The 15,464-nt window shown below is 45.9% G+C and overlaps 1 pseudogene across 1 annotated transcript; it reads left to right on the plus strand.

Annotated features, from left to right (window-relative positions):
- Positions 1–11,798: 11,798 nt before the first annotated feature.
- Positions 11,799–15,093, plus strand: LOC309891492 (zinc finger CCCH domain-containing protein 11A-like; annotated as a pseudogene). Its single transcript has 6 exons — positions 11,799–11,852; positions 12,053–12,172; positions 12,952–13,075; positions 13,506–13,708; positions 14,388–14,507; positions 15,013–15,093. The product of its transcript is annotated as a zinc finger CCCH domain-containing protein 11A-like (transcript).
- Positions 15,094–15,464: the final 371 nt, after the last annotated feature.

The following is a 15,464-nucleotide window of genomic DNA, read 5'->3' on the forward strand; positions in this document are numbered from 1 at the left end:
GGCAGGCTGGGGGTGCAGTAAGAGCTGGCAAGGGACAGACCCAGGACAGGTGACCCAAACTAGCCAAAGGGGTATTCCATACCATCTGACGTCAGGCTAAACAATATATAGGGGTGGCTAGCCGAGGGAGGGGGCCGGACTGCTCGGGGTTAAGCTGGGCATCGGTCAGCGAGTGGTGAGCAATTGCATAGTAGTACTATTATCATCATTGTATTATTATTATTATTATTATTATTATTATTATTATTTTGTCTTATTAAACTGTCTTTATCTCAACTCACGGGCTTCACTTTCCATTTCTCTCCCCTGTCCCAGAGAGGGAGGGGGAGGGTGAGCGAACAGCTGCGTGGTGTTTAGCTGCCGGCCGGGTTAAACCACAACACACCTTTTACCCTAACATAATAATTCTGTGAAGGCATTAATGCTTGATTTAGAACTGAATACGTTGCCCCATATCAATAAGAAATTTCACTTCCATTCCTCCCCTAGCTTCATTATAACCAGTGGAGGATCCGCTAGGGTAGATTCCCCAGGTCCCCGTTATTCCTGTTGAAATCAGGGGTTGATTACCCTAGGAAAAGGCTAGTCAATTTATCCTCCGAAGCCAGGTCCAAACCGTTTTGTTTTATTTATTTATTTATTTATTTATTTTCATTACATTTCAGAGTTGGTCCAAAAATTCCATAGGGGTTTCTTTTAGACCTTGTTGGAAGCATATTCTCAATTCCCAATTCATCCAGGTTTTAGTATTTATTTAACCGTTCATAATTTTCAGGATGATTTGGGTCTTAGCGGGGGTCGGTCAGGGGAATGCAATTGTCCACAGTTCCCTGAGCGGTCCCATCGGCAATCTGAGCTCGCACATGAACTCAGGTTGTTTTAAGAGTTAACTGGTTTTCTGTTTCTGTGACAACTCTCTCGGACCCATCATGGTCCCTTTGCCCCAAAGGGCTAACACCCATGATTTTAAGATCTCTGCCTCGGGCAGTGGCAGAACTATTATCATTCCTACATCCTCTTTCCCTGCTCATTCAACTTCAAACACCTTTAACACTTTCAACAACCCTTTTAACACTTCCTTTATCTTTCTCCAGCCTGTACTTCTCTAATGCCAACATCAAAGGCTCAGTCAGGGGCCAACTTAATTCCGTACCTTTTCCCACCAAGATGCTGAAACATCAGTATACAACATTTCATCCTGTTCTGCTTCTCAAAAAACAACATTAACTGTAGCAAAATATTATAGTTTAAAGTTCCATTTAGGGGCCACTTTTCTCCACATTCCAGCTTATAAAGCGGCCACCACTGATTACGATATTTTATCAATGTTTTCCTGTTCACACTTCCACCGGCAGATCCTCCAATATCCTTCCAGTGACTTAAAACACATCCTAACACACTTTTCTTTAAAATTTCACTGCTTGTTTGCCCCCCCATTTTCCAGTTTACACTTTCAGAATACACATGTTACTTGCAAAAGCATATCACAAAACGTATCACTCACAAAAATACAGGCACGCATTATCTTTCAGTAGCAATGTCACAAAACTACTTATTACCAGCAATATTGCTAAAATCACAATAACAATAGTCAGAGTCAAATTCCACATGCGATAAGTCAGAAAACCGAACTGTGTAACACCGTAACGATATCTCTCTTATAACAATGCCACGAACCTACTATTACCACCAGAAAAATAGCCAAAATCACAGTAACAATAACCAAAGTTAAATACCATACTCCATGAGTCAGAAAACCGAAATAGACAATACAATTCCAGATGGACCTTAAAGCGAGCTCTTTCCTTAAGGTCCCCAAATATACTTATGGTGCTTACCACAAAGTATATACCAAACACTGCCTCGCAGAAGATCACCTTCTGACTTACAGACAGTTCCAGATACAGATGGACCCCAAGGTCCCCAGATATACTTGTGGTACTAACCACAAAGTATATACCAAATACTGTCCTGCAGAAGTCACCTTCCGACTTACTGGACAGTCCCAGATGACCGGTCTACCAGAAAACCAAACCAGAATAAAGAATATACTCACTTACAATGATGGGGTCCTTGTCTGCCTCCGCAGTGATCCGGTGAGTCAAGGAGTCCCTCCGGGAAATCCCGGGGGTACCCTAGGGAGTCCTGTCCCCAGCGGGTCCTGCGGTCCGGCAGAGAGGTCGTCCCATCTGGGGTGCCAGACTGATTCAAAGATCGAAGCCAAAATTCCTTTAAGTGGTATATTCTTTATTGCAGCGCTGGATGCACGGGGGATCTCTCCACCTATCGTGCATACCTAAAGCGGAAAGCAATCTTGAATTTATACAATCAATCTATCAATATTCTACAAGCACCTATACATATGCATTACCTATCCCCGCCTTCCCTCGCTTCTCATGCTAATTAGCCTTTTGGCACCTTGCGCCTGCGTAGAGCCTTCCAAGAATTGTGGGCAGGGGTCTTTGGGACGTGGGCAGGGGTCTTTGGGAGGAAGACCCCGAGTCTTCCTCACAGTGTACTTTTCACCTTTGGTCAGGAATCTGCTGAATTGGCATGTTTCTTAATTGCGAGAGCTGGTTGTTGCCAATTCTTCCGTTTGTTGTATCTTTATAATGAATTCCAATGTCCAGTTTTGAGATTTATAGTCCTTACGTTTGTTTCTCTGTCCGTCTGCCGCTTCCTTATCATGAGTTCCAGTGTCTTGTTTCGAGATATACAGTCCATGTCTGGGGATTGTCCTTGCCTCCCCAATGCCTCCCCAATGCCTCCTTAATCAGTGGAGCAGGCTGTCCCCCTGCAGCCCATGGGTCCCCCGTGGAGCAGATCTCCACGCTGCAGCCCCCCTGCGGGTGGAGGAGCCCCCGGTGGAGCAGGTGGCTGTGGCCTGGAGGAGGCCGCGGCCTGTGGAGAGCCCCCGCAGGAGCAGGCCCCGGGCTGGACTGGAACAGGCTGTGCTGAGCCTGCTTTGCCCGTGACGCTCCTTGTGGAGTGATCTCCCTGTCCTTCTGGCAGCCCTTGAGCCCTTGCCAGCCTCTTTTCTCCCCTTGGCGTTGGAGGAGGGGCAGGGAGAGAGCGCTTGTGCTGGAGCTCAGCTGCCCAGCTGAGGAAAACCACCACGGCTCTGTCTTGCCGCTGCTGCAGCACGCTGGTAGCAGCCAGCACCGTCTGTTCTTCGAGCCTCAGCAAGCCCACAGCATCTTCCCAGAAGGGATCCCTTTCCTTCACGCCTCCAGAGGCTGAGGGCTTGTGCCCTGTTTTCAAGCTCTTTCTCAGTGCCCCCTTCCCCAGAGACGGATCCCAGCTGCTTGGCTTCACTGCCCTCTGCTGCCAGGCTCCCGCAGCTGCTATCCCAGCAGCGCAGCGAACATGCGGATAGAAGGCTGCATCATCGTGAGTATCCGCACGTTCCCATGTTACATCTTTCATTTTCCCTCATTCACAATCGTGTTTTTTGGTCAAGAAAAGTTATCACAAGGAAAAAAAGAATTGTACTTCTCTAATAAGTAGTCTTTGTTGTCCGGCCAGTATCAGTAAAAATCCCTGCTCGCCGGTAACTAGAGCCCTTCATAGACCAGCGGGGGGCAGGGGAAAGGCCTCCTGCCCGGCCGGGCTCCCCTCTGCTGCCCTGAGGGGGAGCAGGCCGTGTCGCGGGCCCTGTGGGTCGGGGTGCCCTTAGGGGAGGGGGGGGGGTGAAGGGCGCAGGGCCTGGAGGCAGGGCTGGGGGCTGGGGTGTTCCCTCCCCCTGTATCAGCCCCTTCTGGGCCCTGTGAGACGCGGAGCTGCTGCCCGGGGTTAGGCCCAAGGTCTCCTGTCAGGCCCGGGGCCGCCCTTCCCCTCCGAGTTGCTCCTCGGAGCGTTTGGGAGCTGTCGTGGCTGTGGCTAGCAGGTATTTCTGAACACATGAGAGAACAAAAGTGCTCAGTGTTTGTGGCCCGACTTACTCTCCTCCTTCGTTCTGCAGAGGTCGAGGATCCAGGTGTGGCTCTATGAGCAGGTGAACATGCGGATAGAAGGCTGCATCATCGTGAGTATCCGCACGTCCCCATGTTACATCTTTCATTTTGCCTCATTCACAATCGTGTTTTTTGGTCAAGAAAAGTTATCACAAGGAAAAAGAGATTTGTACTTCTCTGCCTTTCCCCTCGCCCTGCCCTTCCCTCCCGCTCCTGAGCCCTTCGTCAGGCCTTGCTGGGCCCTCTGTCCGGCTGTCTGTCTGTCCATCCGAACCTCTGGCCATCTGTCCCACCACCCTGCCCCGTCCCTGCCCTCTCCCTAAGGAAGCAAAGAGTCCCCGGTCTGCCTTCATGGGGGGGGGGGGGGAGGGAGAGGGGAGGTTCTGCTGCGAAAAAAATGAAAGATTTCCCCCTTAACGGGCGCCTTGCGAGTTCTTTCGAGTTCCAACCTTCTGCCTTCCTTCCGTAGCAGTGCCTCTAAGGGGTGCGCTGTAAGGCAGCCCTCATCTGGCGCGTTGCTCCTCCGTTCCCCCAAGGAACTGCCTTCAGGATCTGACTAACTCTGGATGCACCCGGTTGTTGCCTTAATTTCTCCTTTAGCTTGCTGAAAACAAGCCGGTTGGGTGACCTTTTGCGTTTCTCGCTTAAAATTTGGATCGAGGAGGTCTGTGTTTCCTTACGCTGATGTCCACGCTGAAGGTGCAGAAGGGTTCCGTGCTGTTGCTTGGGTCAGCCTTGTTGCCAGGTTTGGAATGTTTAGCCTACCGGTGCTTCGGTGCTGTTGGGCTGCACTCAGAGTGTGAGCTCTGGGCGTTATTTCTCAAATACTGCGTTATTTGAGCGTACAGACCCGAGATATTCTGCGGAGAGGTGATTTAAGGCACGTCAGAACCACCGCTGCGGCGTGTGCCAGCGTCGGACGCCCGTTCGAGTGATCGGGAGGAGCAGGTGAGTTGAATTTGGTGCTGGGTGGCGAGGTGGTGTTGGGGAAAGAGCTAGGCTAAGGAGAGCTTCCTCTTGCTCTGCCCCTTCCCATCTCAAATGGCCGCTTCCTGGGGAGATGGGTTCGTTGGGAGGTTAACTACAACGTTACAGTGAGGATGAGGAATCATCTTTAGTCCCGTAGGTATTTGCTGCCAGGCCGCAGCGTTGATTTCAGAAATTGTATTTAAAAAAGGGAAAAGAAAGGAAAGATGTATTCTTTAACATACTCTCTTTTCTCAGAGAGTAGATGGAGGAGCTTCAGCCGTGCCCTTCCTCCGGAAACAATTCCCAGTGTCTGCTCAGACACTGAGGAGGAAAATGGAGGAGAGCCACCCGATAGAAATAAAGGAAAGAAGGGGTCATGGATTAAGGGAAAAGCACTACTTAAAAAATTGGTGCTCTCTAAAAACGGGTTAAGGGTTTGGGACCTGCAGGTGCTGCCTACACCTGTGTGCGTTGCAGTCGTGCCTGTTGCCACTGAGCAAAACGGGGAGAGCTGCTTTGTCGAACGCGGCGTGTTAAAGCACGTGCCACTGCCTGGAAGAAAAGCACGGACTTCCCTCTTGTGGGCCTTCTTCCCTAGCGATCTGTGGTTTACCTGATGGTTTCCCATAAGCTGAGAATGTTTAAAAGAAAAAAAAAAAAAAAAAACAAAAATCAAAAACCAACACCAACGTTGAGAGTGGTGAAGCAGATCCTCACGTGGGGACTCAGAATCAGCGGTGACATCACCATGCGAAGCATTGTGTGTGCTTCGGGTTGGGGCTGCTGCGAGCCTCGCAGCGGGGAGGGAGAGCGGATCCGGGGTGCCTCTGTGTCAGCCCTCTGCCCTGGTGGCTTTGTGAGCACTGAGAGTTTGACTCCTGTGTTCCCAGCTTTCGCTTCCGCACCTGCGGTGTGGCAGAGCCAGCGAGCTGCTTGCTCAGCTGGAGGAGGAAGAGGAGTGACCTCAACATTGCCGAGGTAAAGCACAATTATTGAAAAGATTTGGCAAAGATGTGGGTTGTACCAGCGCGGCTGCTGCAGCTGCAGCAGATCCTGGAGCATTGGAGAAGATAGAGAGGGTTTTCTTCATGAAAAGAATGCTGTTAAAAGTGTTTTCATGCCAGAAATTAGGATAAACGCCTCTGTTGTTTGACATCCTCTATTGAGCTGGCACATTGGCATTACAGCGTACCTGGCACGCTGTTTGTATTAAAAAAAAAAGGTATTTTATTCAGGGCAGGCCAGAAACCTGCCTTGGCACTTGCACATCGCAGCAATGCTTACAGACCCTGCATCCTGGCTGCCAGGCCAGGATCTAAATCCGATGGTGCTGTTGGTAAACTGAAGCTCAGGAAGCGCTTCTGGGTTTTTTTGTCCTTCCATGTGAATTTTTACCCTGTGAAGATGGTGTATTAAGCTATTTTCGTAACAACAAATAGGTTTAAAAGCAGTTTCAGTTTAACATCTACACGCTTGGGTGTTATTAACAGAGCTTTGTATACTGAGCTGGTGCTTGGTAGGAGAAAAAACATCAATCTTACCTGGGAAACCTGGACCCCCTCAGCTACATACTGCTATGAGGAAACTCAGATGTAAGAACACACTTAAATAACACCTCACCAGAGCTGTTGTGCTCCTGACCACCAAAGGCACCTTTTTCCAACACCGTCGTACTGGAAGTTGATGCAGCTGGTTCCATCCGTAACGTGTGACTGTACAGTGCTGTAAAAGAACTATTTTTTCACAGCTTTGGAGAAAGTGAAGCAGAGAAAACCACGCATAACCACTGATACCTGGACCCCAAACTGCCACAGGCTGACGGTGATGCCCACTGGATATCTCCTGATACCCTGCTGCCTTCTGACTGCTCCAGCAGAAGTCCCGTTTTAATTAGCCAGCAGGTCCCTCTGAGGGAGGGACTTTGCTAAAACTCCTGCCGTAGGAAGTATCCTACGGGAGCCAAGTTGCTAAACTGATGTGTGGTTTTCCCTTAACCCCCTCACCCCTGACTTTCCAGCTCCTGACAGCACTGCCAACGTGTGCAGTGTCACCGTGTGCCATCTAGGTGCCAGCTGCCATGGTTTATATATTGTAAAATTAGTGATTTGGGACTCGTGAGCACTGAGGAGAGGCTAGCAATTGCTTAAGAGCTTTCCTTGTGTCGCTCTGGGGCAGGGAGATGGGTGAAACATCTTAGGCTTGAAAGTGATTCCCTGCAGAGTGACGTGCTCAGATCTGCACAACAGATCTGTCGTTTTGGTCACCTAATTAGATCCCTGCTTGAGAGGTTGCTTGCAAGAATCGATTCCTCTTCACCTTGATGTGTCAAGCTAAAGACAAATCTGTGCCGAAGCACTGTTTGATCAGACGAGTGCCTCAGTTCAGGATTGTTCTTTGACAGCTACAGAAACAGCAGGACGATCAGCGCCTTCAGGAACAGATGAATTTGATCTTGAGGCTGTCGTAAAACAGGTCCCTGAAGTCTGAAGACTTCAAATAGTTTGGGCCAGCAAGGAGCAGCTGTACGTGGCGGCTGCGGTAACTCGGGGCTCCGAGTCTCAGAGAGCGTGGTGAAAGGTGACCCCCAGCTGGCTGCTGGAGGAAGCTGAGGCAGCGTTCAGCTCTAACCTTTGCCTTCTTGGCTGGCATCTTTGCACTCCTGCTGTCAGTGGGTGTTGAGTGTCCTTCCCGGCAGCCTCAGAACGTGCCCTCAGATGTAGGCAGCGTTTAGCAGCTAGAATTCCCTCAAATAGAAAGAGTACAAATGATGCGTTTTCTGCTTTTGCTTTGGAACTCTTAGCTTGAGGTTTTCCTGCAGGCCATGAGGTTTCTTGCAGCAGCAGGGATGAGTTGTGTTAGCAAGAGGCTGTTCTGTGCTTCGACTGTGGGAAGATGAATGGTTACGTGTGCACCGTTAAATATAACTTGACACCTAGCACACCGCACTTGCAGCCTGTGGGGTGCTTTAACAAGCAGGTAAATCAGCAGAGGCTGTTTTGCAGCCGGGGTGATGCTGGGTGATTAAAAAGCAGGGGCAGAACAAGGAGTTTCTAGTGTTTGTTCTTGCTTGTCATCCGACTCTCCACTTCCACTGTTCTTTAAACAAACAAACAAACAAAAAAACAAACAAAAAAAAACAAGCAAGGGGTAAGCATCTTAATATCTTTATTATAAATGGAAGGCACAAAAGAGGCCAGCAACAGAGACTGTCCAAGAGAAATGCTTTGTGCTTTATAAACAAACAAGGAAGTACCCTTAGGTGGGTGTGATAATCCTCCTCTAATGCGTTTTTGGGGTGCAAAAATAGATTTGTTCCTTTCTTGCTCTTCTCTGCAGGACAAAGGCAGAATAGGCACTGCAAAGTTAGACCAGGGAGGTCAGTTTGTTCCGTACTGAGAAAGACAAGCCTGTAAAACAAACTAGACAGATTTTCTTTGTACTATTCATCTTCCTTCAGCAAAGGCAAAGCTTATGACACTTGTTGGTGTGTATTTCCAGACCCCCAGCTACTGGCACTGTAGCGCATCTCTAATTCTTTGGTACAAAAGGTTCAAAATCTCTTAATGCAAAAATTTTACCAGCACCCTGGAGCAAAAAAAAAGAAATCTAAAACCCTTACCAACTTCTATTACAGACCTGCTGAGTGCACCAGAGTTACTCATTTTTATTCAGGCTTTCAGGGGCAACTTCAGTTGGTTTAGCGCTTGGATTGCTATGTTGGCAGATGTCAGTTTAAAAAAAAAAAAAGCTTTTGAGGTCCTTTTTAAAATGAGACTGCTTTTTTGGAATTTGGAATACTGCAAGGTATCGTTGGTTTTGCTTTCTTCCCATTCCTTAGACCAGATCCATTCAGATTCTGAACAGCGTTCCCGGTGTGTTCAGGAAAATGGAAGGCAACAAGCAAAATGATGAGCTCCTTGGGCAGTCAAAAGAGCTAAATCTGGAGAGTGTTTTGAGTCAAACTTCCATGCTAAGGAGCACCAGTAATTGTTAGAAGTAGCTGCAGAGGAACCTGCATGGCACTGGGTGTGTTTCTGAAGGTGCTAAAGGTCCGAAGTGACGATTCCTATCCATACTAAAGAAGAGAAGGAAACCTTGCACTTAACTACTGTTTTTATTCCCTTTGTCCAGCAGTCAAAAGCAGTAACTAATATGAGAACCCAACTTTTCCTCTCTTTATTTTAGATTTGGGAAAATTCCCTGCCAAAACAATATTTCCTGGAAAATTCACTAGTGTTTGTGTGAGTAAAAGCTTCCAACCTTTTATTATTAATTTGTAAGAACTATTTCATCCACTTTTGTCCAGAAGAGTCAGAAATAATTTGCACAGAAATGTGCAGCGTTTTAATGAAAGGATTCAGAATCACTCTGAATTGAACTTTATCTGGTCTGGTTGCAGGTTTTGTGACATTTAGTGTCTTTAAAAAAAAAAAAAATCAAAATTTCTGACTTCATATCAGAAAAAAAGAAAAAAAAATGCTTGTGGCGAAATAAAATCTGTTGCAGCTCTGCTCATCGAAAACTCATTGGCTGTTAAATTGGACCTAAGTCGTCTTCTCTAACCTTTCATGATCCTGCAGCAATGGATGATGATGGATATATGGATTAGGGAACAGCACGTGATGGCAAACCTGTGGTATTTGCTACTGTACTGGGTCTGGCTGGAATGTTTACTTTCCCTGCAGCAGCCCATACAGTGCCGTACTCTGTACTTGTAGCTGGAACAGCAGTGTTATCACACCAGTGTTGTGTGTACTGCTGAGCAGCACTGGCACAGCATTGGGCCTTTCTCTAACCCTCCTAGGGGGTGGGCAAAAAGGTGAGGAGAGAAACATCACTATGGCAGCTGACCTAAACCAATCAAAGGGATATTCCCACTCAGCAATAAAAGGTGGAAACAGGAAGAAGAGGGGAGGGGTGGGCTCTCGTTGGGAAAACGTCGGTCCTCCTCTCGAACACCGGCTGCGTGCGTTGAGGCCTTGCTTCAAGGACGTGGTCAATCATGGCTCATTTGTGGGAAGTAGAGAGTAATTTCTTTCCTCTGCACTTCCATATAGCCTTCATTTATTTTGTTTGTTTGTTTTCCTCCCTTCTTTTTATTTTTCCTTTTCCCCTCCCTTTTCCCCTTTCCCTTTTTATTTCCCCTTAGTTAAATTGTTTAGTTCATGGTAGTCTTTATTTAATTATTATAATTTTTTCCCTTTAATTAAATTATCCTTATCTCAACCCGTGAGTTGTTCTTTGCTTTACTTCTCCCCCTCCTCATCTAAAGGAGGGGGAGTGAGAGAGCGGTTGTGGGGTTTAGCTGCCCAGCACGGTAAAACCACCACAGCTACAGCGCAGAAAGAAAAACCAAATTGCTTCCAAAAAATCAAAGTAATTCAAAATCCTTGGTATCATGCAGCCGTGCCACTGGCAAAGTGAGCATTCCCCTGCCTCTCAAAGCTTGCTGTACCCTTGATCTGCTGTCTTGCTGCTGTTAATTGATTGCAACTCTACACGTCTGATCAGGGCTACGAGTTGTTCTCGATATGGAGATCATACAACATCTACTGTGCACGCTTGTGTGTATAGATATGTTTATCCTGTATGCATGTACATCCGTATGCATATTTGTGTGCTGGCCCCCAGATCCCTCATGTTACAAAGCATCGGCCTCGAAGGCATACTCATCAAAATCTTTTGTAGAGCCTCCATTTTTTTCTAGTTCCCTCAAAATGAGAGAATTTTTACGCGCTCTCTGTGTCGAAAAGGCAAAAATTCTGATTTTCACTGTCGCTCTCGCTAACTTTCTCTCACTCCCTCCTCGTGTGTGTATAAACACAGATGTGTGTATGCGTATGCACATCTGTGGATTTAGATGCACTGGTATGTTTTTTGCTGTACAGGTAATAAAGACGGGGAAAGGTTTTTGTGTTTTCTTAATAGGTGAAGAAATCTTGAAGACCAGAGATTGGAACATGCTGAATTTTAAATTAAAAAAAAAAAAAAGTTAAATTGTCCGGCTGTGGAAGATGGAGCCTCATTTTTGCAGCCACTTTGAATCACGAGTTCATCTCTAAATGCGCTGGTTTTTTTGTTTTTGTTTTGTTTTGGTTTTTGGTTTTTATTTTTTTGAAGAGCTAACTAACCGTGGCTGCATCCAGTCTGTGAGAGCATTCAAATGGACTTGCTTCCTCTCTTAGTTATAAGCTGTTTAAAAGCGCATCCTATGTTTGAATTGTGGATGAGAGGTTCCCTTGGCAAAGTGAGGAGGAAAATTCTTCCTACCCCTTTATTATTAATTCACGGATTCAGTCTTGGTTCGGCCTACAGGAGCAGTTAACTGGAAGCCTTTGAAGATCGATAACTTTGCTGAGGTTTTCCAGGTAGGTGAAATCGAAGACCCACAGGGCCTGGAACGTGCTGTTTAATGCGTCCTAACTGTGTTCTAGAGAAGTTATTTGTAGCCATAGTTGATTATTGACTTGCATGTATCATCAGGTGGTTTTTTAAGGAGTGACTCCGTTTTCAGGCTTCCAGATGTGCTCCAGGTCATATTATTGAGGATGTGGAAGAGAACGCTTGCTGACAAAGCTCCTGGCAGCTTTACAGAACTTTAATATTTAGTTAGTTCATGTAACAGCTGATTTCAAGGCTTTGCTCTCTTTGAGAGACTGATAACTTGATTTGATTAACTGAAGAAAGCTGGAAAAATGTTTGTTCCTCATTATTTTTCACTTGTTACTTTCTTTCGGGTTACTTTTAAAAAGAAGATTTCACTGATCACAAGCCAGTAGAAGACTTTCAGCCCAAGCAAGGGTGAAGACAGCTCTCTCCAAGAGCAGAGGAAGTCCCTGTGGAGAGAACCCGAGCTTGTTAGCAGAACTCGTCGGCATGTCTAAACAAGGAGACGATTGCTACTTCTATTTCTATTCTACCTGTAGCAAGGTATGGCTGGCTTTCCTTTGCTTTGCTTTTTTTCCCCCTTTTTTTCAGGAAGGAGTAGATTAGGAGGAGGAAGCACACTGGTCTTTGGTTAACTTGAGAACCAGATAGATTGTGAATTCAGTTGTAGCACCATTAGGCAGCAGCATGGCCATTTTTGAGGCTGTACTCTATTTTCCTTGTTGGTTTCCTTTTGGTTCCAGGGAGACAAATGTGCCTACCGCCACTGCGAAGCTGCTCTGGGCAATGAGACGGTCTGCAAGCTGTGGCAGGAGGGTCGTTGTTTCAGGAATGTCTGCCGATTCAGACACATGGAAATTGAGGTGAGTGCCTAACAATGTGTTCTCAAAATAAATCCACAAAAGCATTTTTCAGTGCCGTAGGTGTACTGATTGTGCTTTTGCAGGATAGATTTGTTTGCTTCAAAATCATACTGGTTTCTGTTACCAAGAGAGGGGGTGGGAGGAAGCAGAGGGAAATAAAATCAATGCCTTAGGTATGTCTTAGCAAGATATTTGTTTATTTTTTTTTATTAGATGCTGACAGTTTTCTCAAGAGATGCAGAATAGCTGTTAAATAGACTGCTAAAACCTGCTGGAGCAGGGGGGTAATAAACAGGCTGTTCTATCCTCATGGGAGCAGGCTTGATAATGAACTATCAGGTGTCTTCTGACCCACAGTCCTTCAGATAACGCTGTTGTAGCTGCCTGGGGTAGGAAGTGGGGAAAGTTAAAGGTGCAGCAGAACTAAGTCTCCAAGAAGTAGTTCTAGACAGGGTTAACCTAGGCAATTTCAGATGTTCTTTTTCCCTCTGAATAATCCTAGTATAATCCTAGGTGTATTAGTTTAAGCCACCCTCAAGTGATGTCTGAGAGTGCCTGTCTTCTCAAACTGAGTGATGACCAAACTAAATGTGCATAGTGGTTACAGCTTATGCAAACTTTGTGAATATGCCCAGAAATACTACACTTAACTGAGAAACTGACCTTTGGAATGCTGTTTCAGCACTGTGTTGTGACAGCTGTCACGATCTGGAGCTGTGCATCTCTTTGCAAGCCTCAGGTGCATGTTATCACGAGCTTTTCTTTCTTTCTGTCTTCAGAAAAAGCGCAGTGAGATTCCTTGCTACTGGGAGAACCAGCCGGGAGGCTGTCAGAAAGCCAACTGTGCTTTTCATCATGCAAAGGGACGTTACATCGATGGACAATTCTTACCACCAAGCAAGAGTGAGTTTAGGTCCTTTTTCTTTAAGCGCTGAAGAATTAATTTTGAGTATTACTTAGTGGGTGCCAATCCTGTAGGGGGCGTCAGGTAACTGTTCATTTGTGAGGGCAGGAAAAGGTCTGCAGTCATAGGTGTACTGCACCGAGTGTACTGCTGGTGTTTGTTTTCTGCTTTCGTGCTCAGCTTCTCTTTGCTTTGTGTGATGTTTGCCTTGCAGTTTGCTTCCTGTTGTTTCCTCTTTTGCTGGGTGGTAGGGAGATGTGTTGTTGTTGGAAGGGAAATCATTGTTCACGGTGTAAGCAGTGATGGGATGGGCAAAAGGAGATGCTGAATTCGTTGTCTGTGCGGGTTATCTGCCTTTGCTACCATCTCTTTGCATTGTGGTCAAAGTTTTAAACTGCCATATTACCGATGATCCTCCTCTTCCTCTAGCTACACTGCCAAGTCCGCCTGAGTGCGCGGACGATGATCTGAAAGTGGCTCAGATGTCACTGCAGCAAAACAAACTTTCTGTCCAGTCAAATCCCTCTCCACAGCTAAGGGGGTGACGAAAGTGGAAAACTCTGAAAATGTCCCAAGCCCTACACACCCTCCAGTTGTAATCAATGCTGCAGATGATGATGAAGATGATGATGGTGAGCATGTTTTGGTTCTTGGAAGGAATTTGTGCTGTAAATGATTGTGTAAATCTTTGTTTCTTGAAGGAATTTGTGCTGTAAATGAATGTGTTAAATCTTTGGTTCTTGAAGGAATTTGTGCTGTAAATGAATGTGTTAAATCTTTGGTTCTTGAAGGAATTTGTGCTGTAAATGAATGTGTTAAATCTTTGGTTCTTGGAAGGAATCTTTGCTGTAAATGAATGTATAAATCACAGATGACCTGAGGTCTGACTAGCGATAGGGCAGGCAGTCTGGCCAGGTCACTGGTGGCTTTGTCTGGCAGTCAGTGGACAGAAGCTGAAACGTTGGAGGAAAGCTTAGAACCACTCCTGGCTTTAGCTGGTCTTTTGTGTAAAGTTCTATGTGAAACTAGGAAGGAAATTTCTTTTTTCTGTCTGAAGAGCAATGTGTTGTGTAGTAGTTAAAGCTGCAGAGAGAATCTAGAGTCCTAGATGTTTTGTCCTAGTGTATTCTACTTAGGAGTTCATCAGGTCAGTGTAGCTGTTTAAAAACAAACAAACAAACAAACAAACAAACAAAAACAAAACAGCAACAACGTTTTTTATATGAACCATGGGCTGAAGTGTCACTGCATGAGCTACGTAATCATGACCAACCTGGTCTATGCATAACTGAATCGATTTTTCCCCTTCAGACCAACTTTCTGAGGAAGGAGAAGAAACTGAAACTCCCGTCCAGCATCCAGCTGCGGAAGGCAAAAATGGATTACGGGTGATTTCCACTCGGAAAGGCAGTTCTATTACTACTAAACAAGGTATGCCAGCACCTTAGTAGGATAAATCAGAAGAACTTGACAGTTAAGTCAAAAGCAGCGTGGTGTAAAAACACAACAAAATGTAGGGGTGCTGAATGGAGTCGGTTATTTCCATGATCTCATTTCTGCCATTAATACCATCATGTGCCCATTGGGTCAGAAAGGTGAACTCCTTTTCTTTACTTTTGGAGAACAAAACAGGGCCACAGCATGGAGTTTAAATGGCTGCACGTGCAGCCTTGCAACCACTGTTGATAAGCCATATCTAACGATAGAGGGATCTAATATTGTGTAAATGGATTAAAATTAAAACTACATTTTGAACCCTGAAGGATGAAAGGAGGGGCAAAATGCCATTGGTTCTATGGCTCTTTCACTTGTGAGGAGTGTTGACAGGCTTTATTCGAAATACTTCAGAAAGTTCCTGAGCGCTAAGAAGCCTGAGGACCTGTGGTCCTCAGTGAGTGCCTCTAAGCCTGTCTCATGAACTGTTTCCTGTTTTCAGAGGGCAATCTGAATTTTGGAATAAAAACACTTGAGGAAATCAAATGGCAGAAGATGAAGGAAAAAAATAAGAGACACGGTGGTGAGTTAATATTGCCTACTTTCTTATCCTGTTCACGGCAGGTGATGGTGACTGGGAGCTGCTTGAGGGACAGACTTCCATTTTTAGCTGGGGGCATAAAGCAACCTGATTCTCAGCCAGCTGGTATTCGAAATGGGAGTTCAAAGGGCAACCAGAGGCAAATTAGTCACCTCTCTTCTTTACATGCTCTGCTTGCTGTATTTTTGACAGTAACAAATCATTTAAAGTTTTTTGTTCTTTGTGATAGTTTTTTATGTTGGGTAAACTTCCTTACGTTTTGGTTGCTCTGAACAGAAGGTTCTTCAAGATCTTCTCTTCGTCCCGTTGATTCTATGATTTTTCCTGCTCCAGAAGAGGAAAATGTCCGGACA

This window comes from Aythya marila (genome assembly GCF_965140915.1).
Source record: "Aythya marila genome assembly, contig: HAP1_HAP1_SCAFFOLD_330, whole genome shotgun sequence".
Lineage (NCBI taxonomy): Eukaryota > Metazoa > Chordata > Aves > Anseriformes > Anatidae > Aythya > Aythya marila.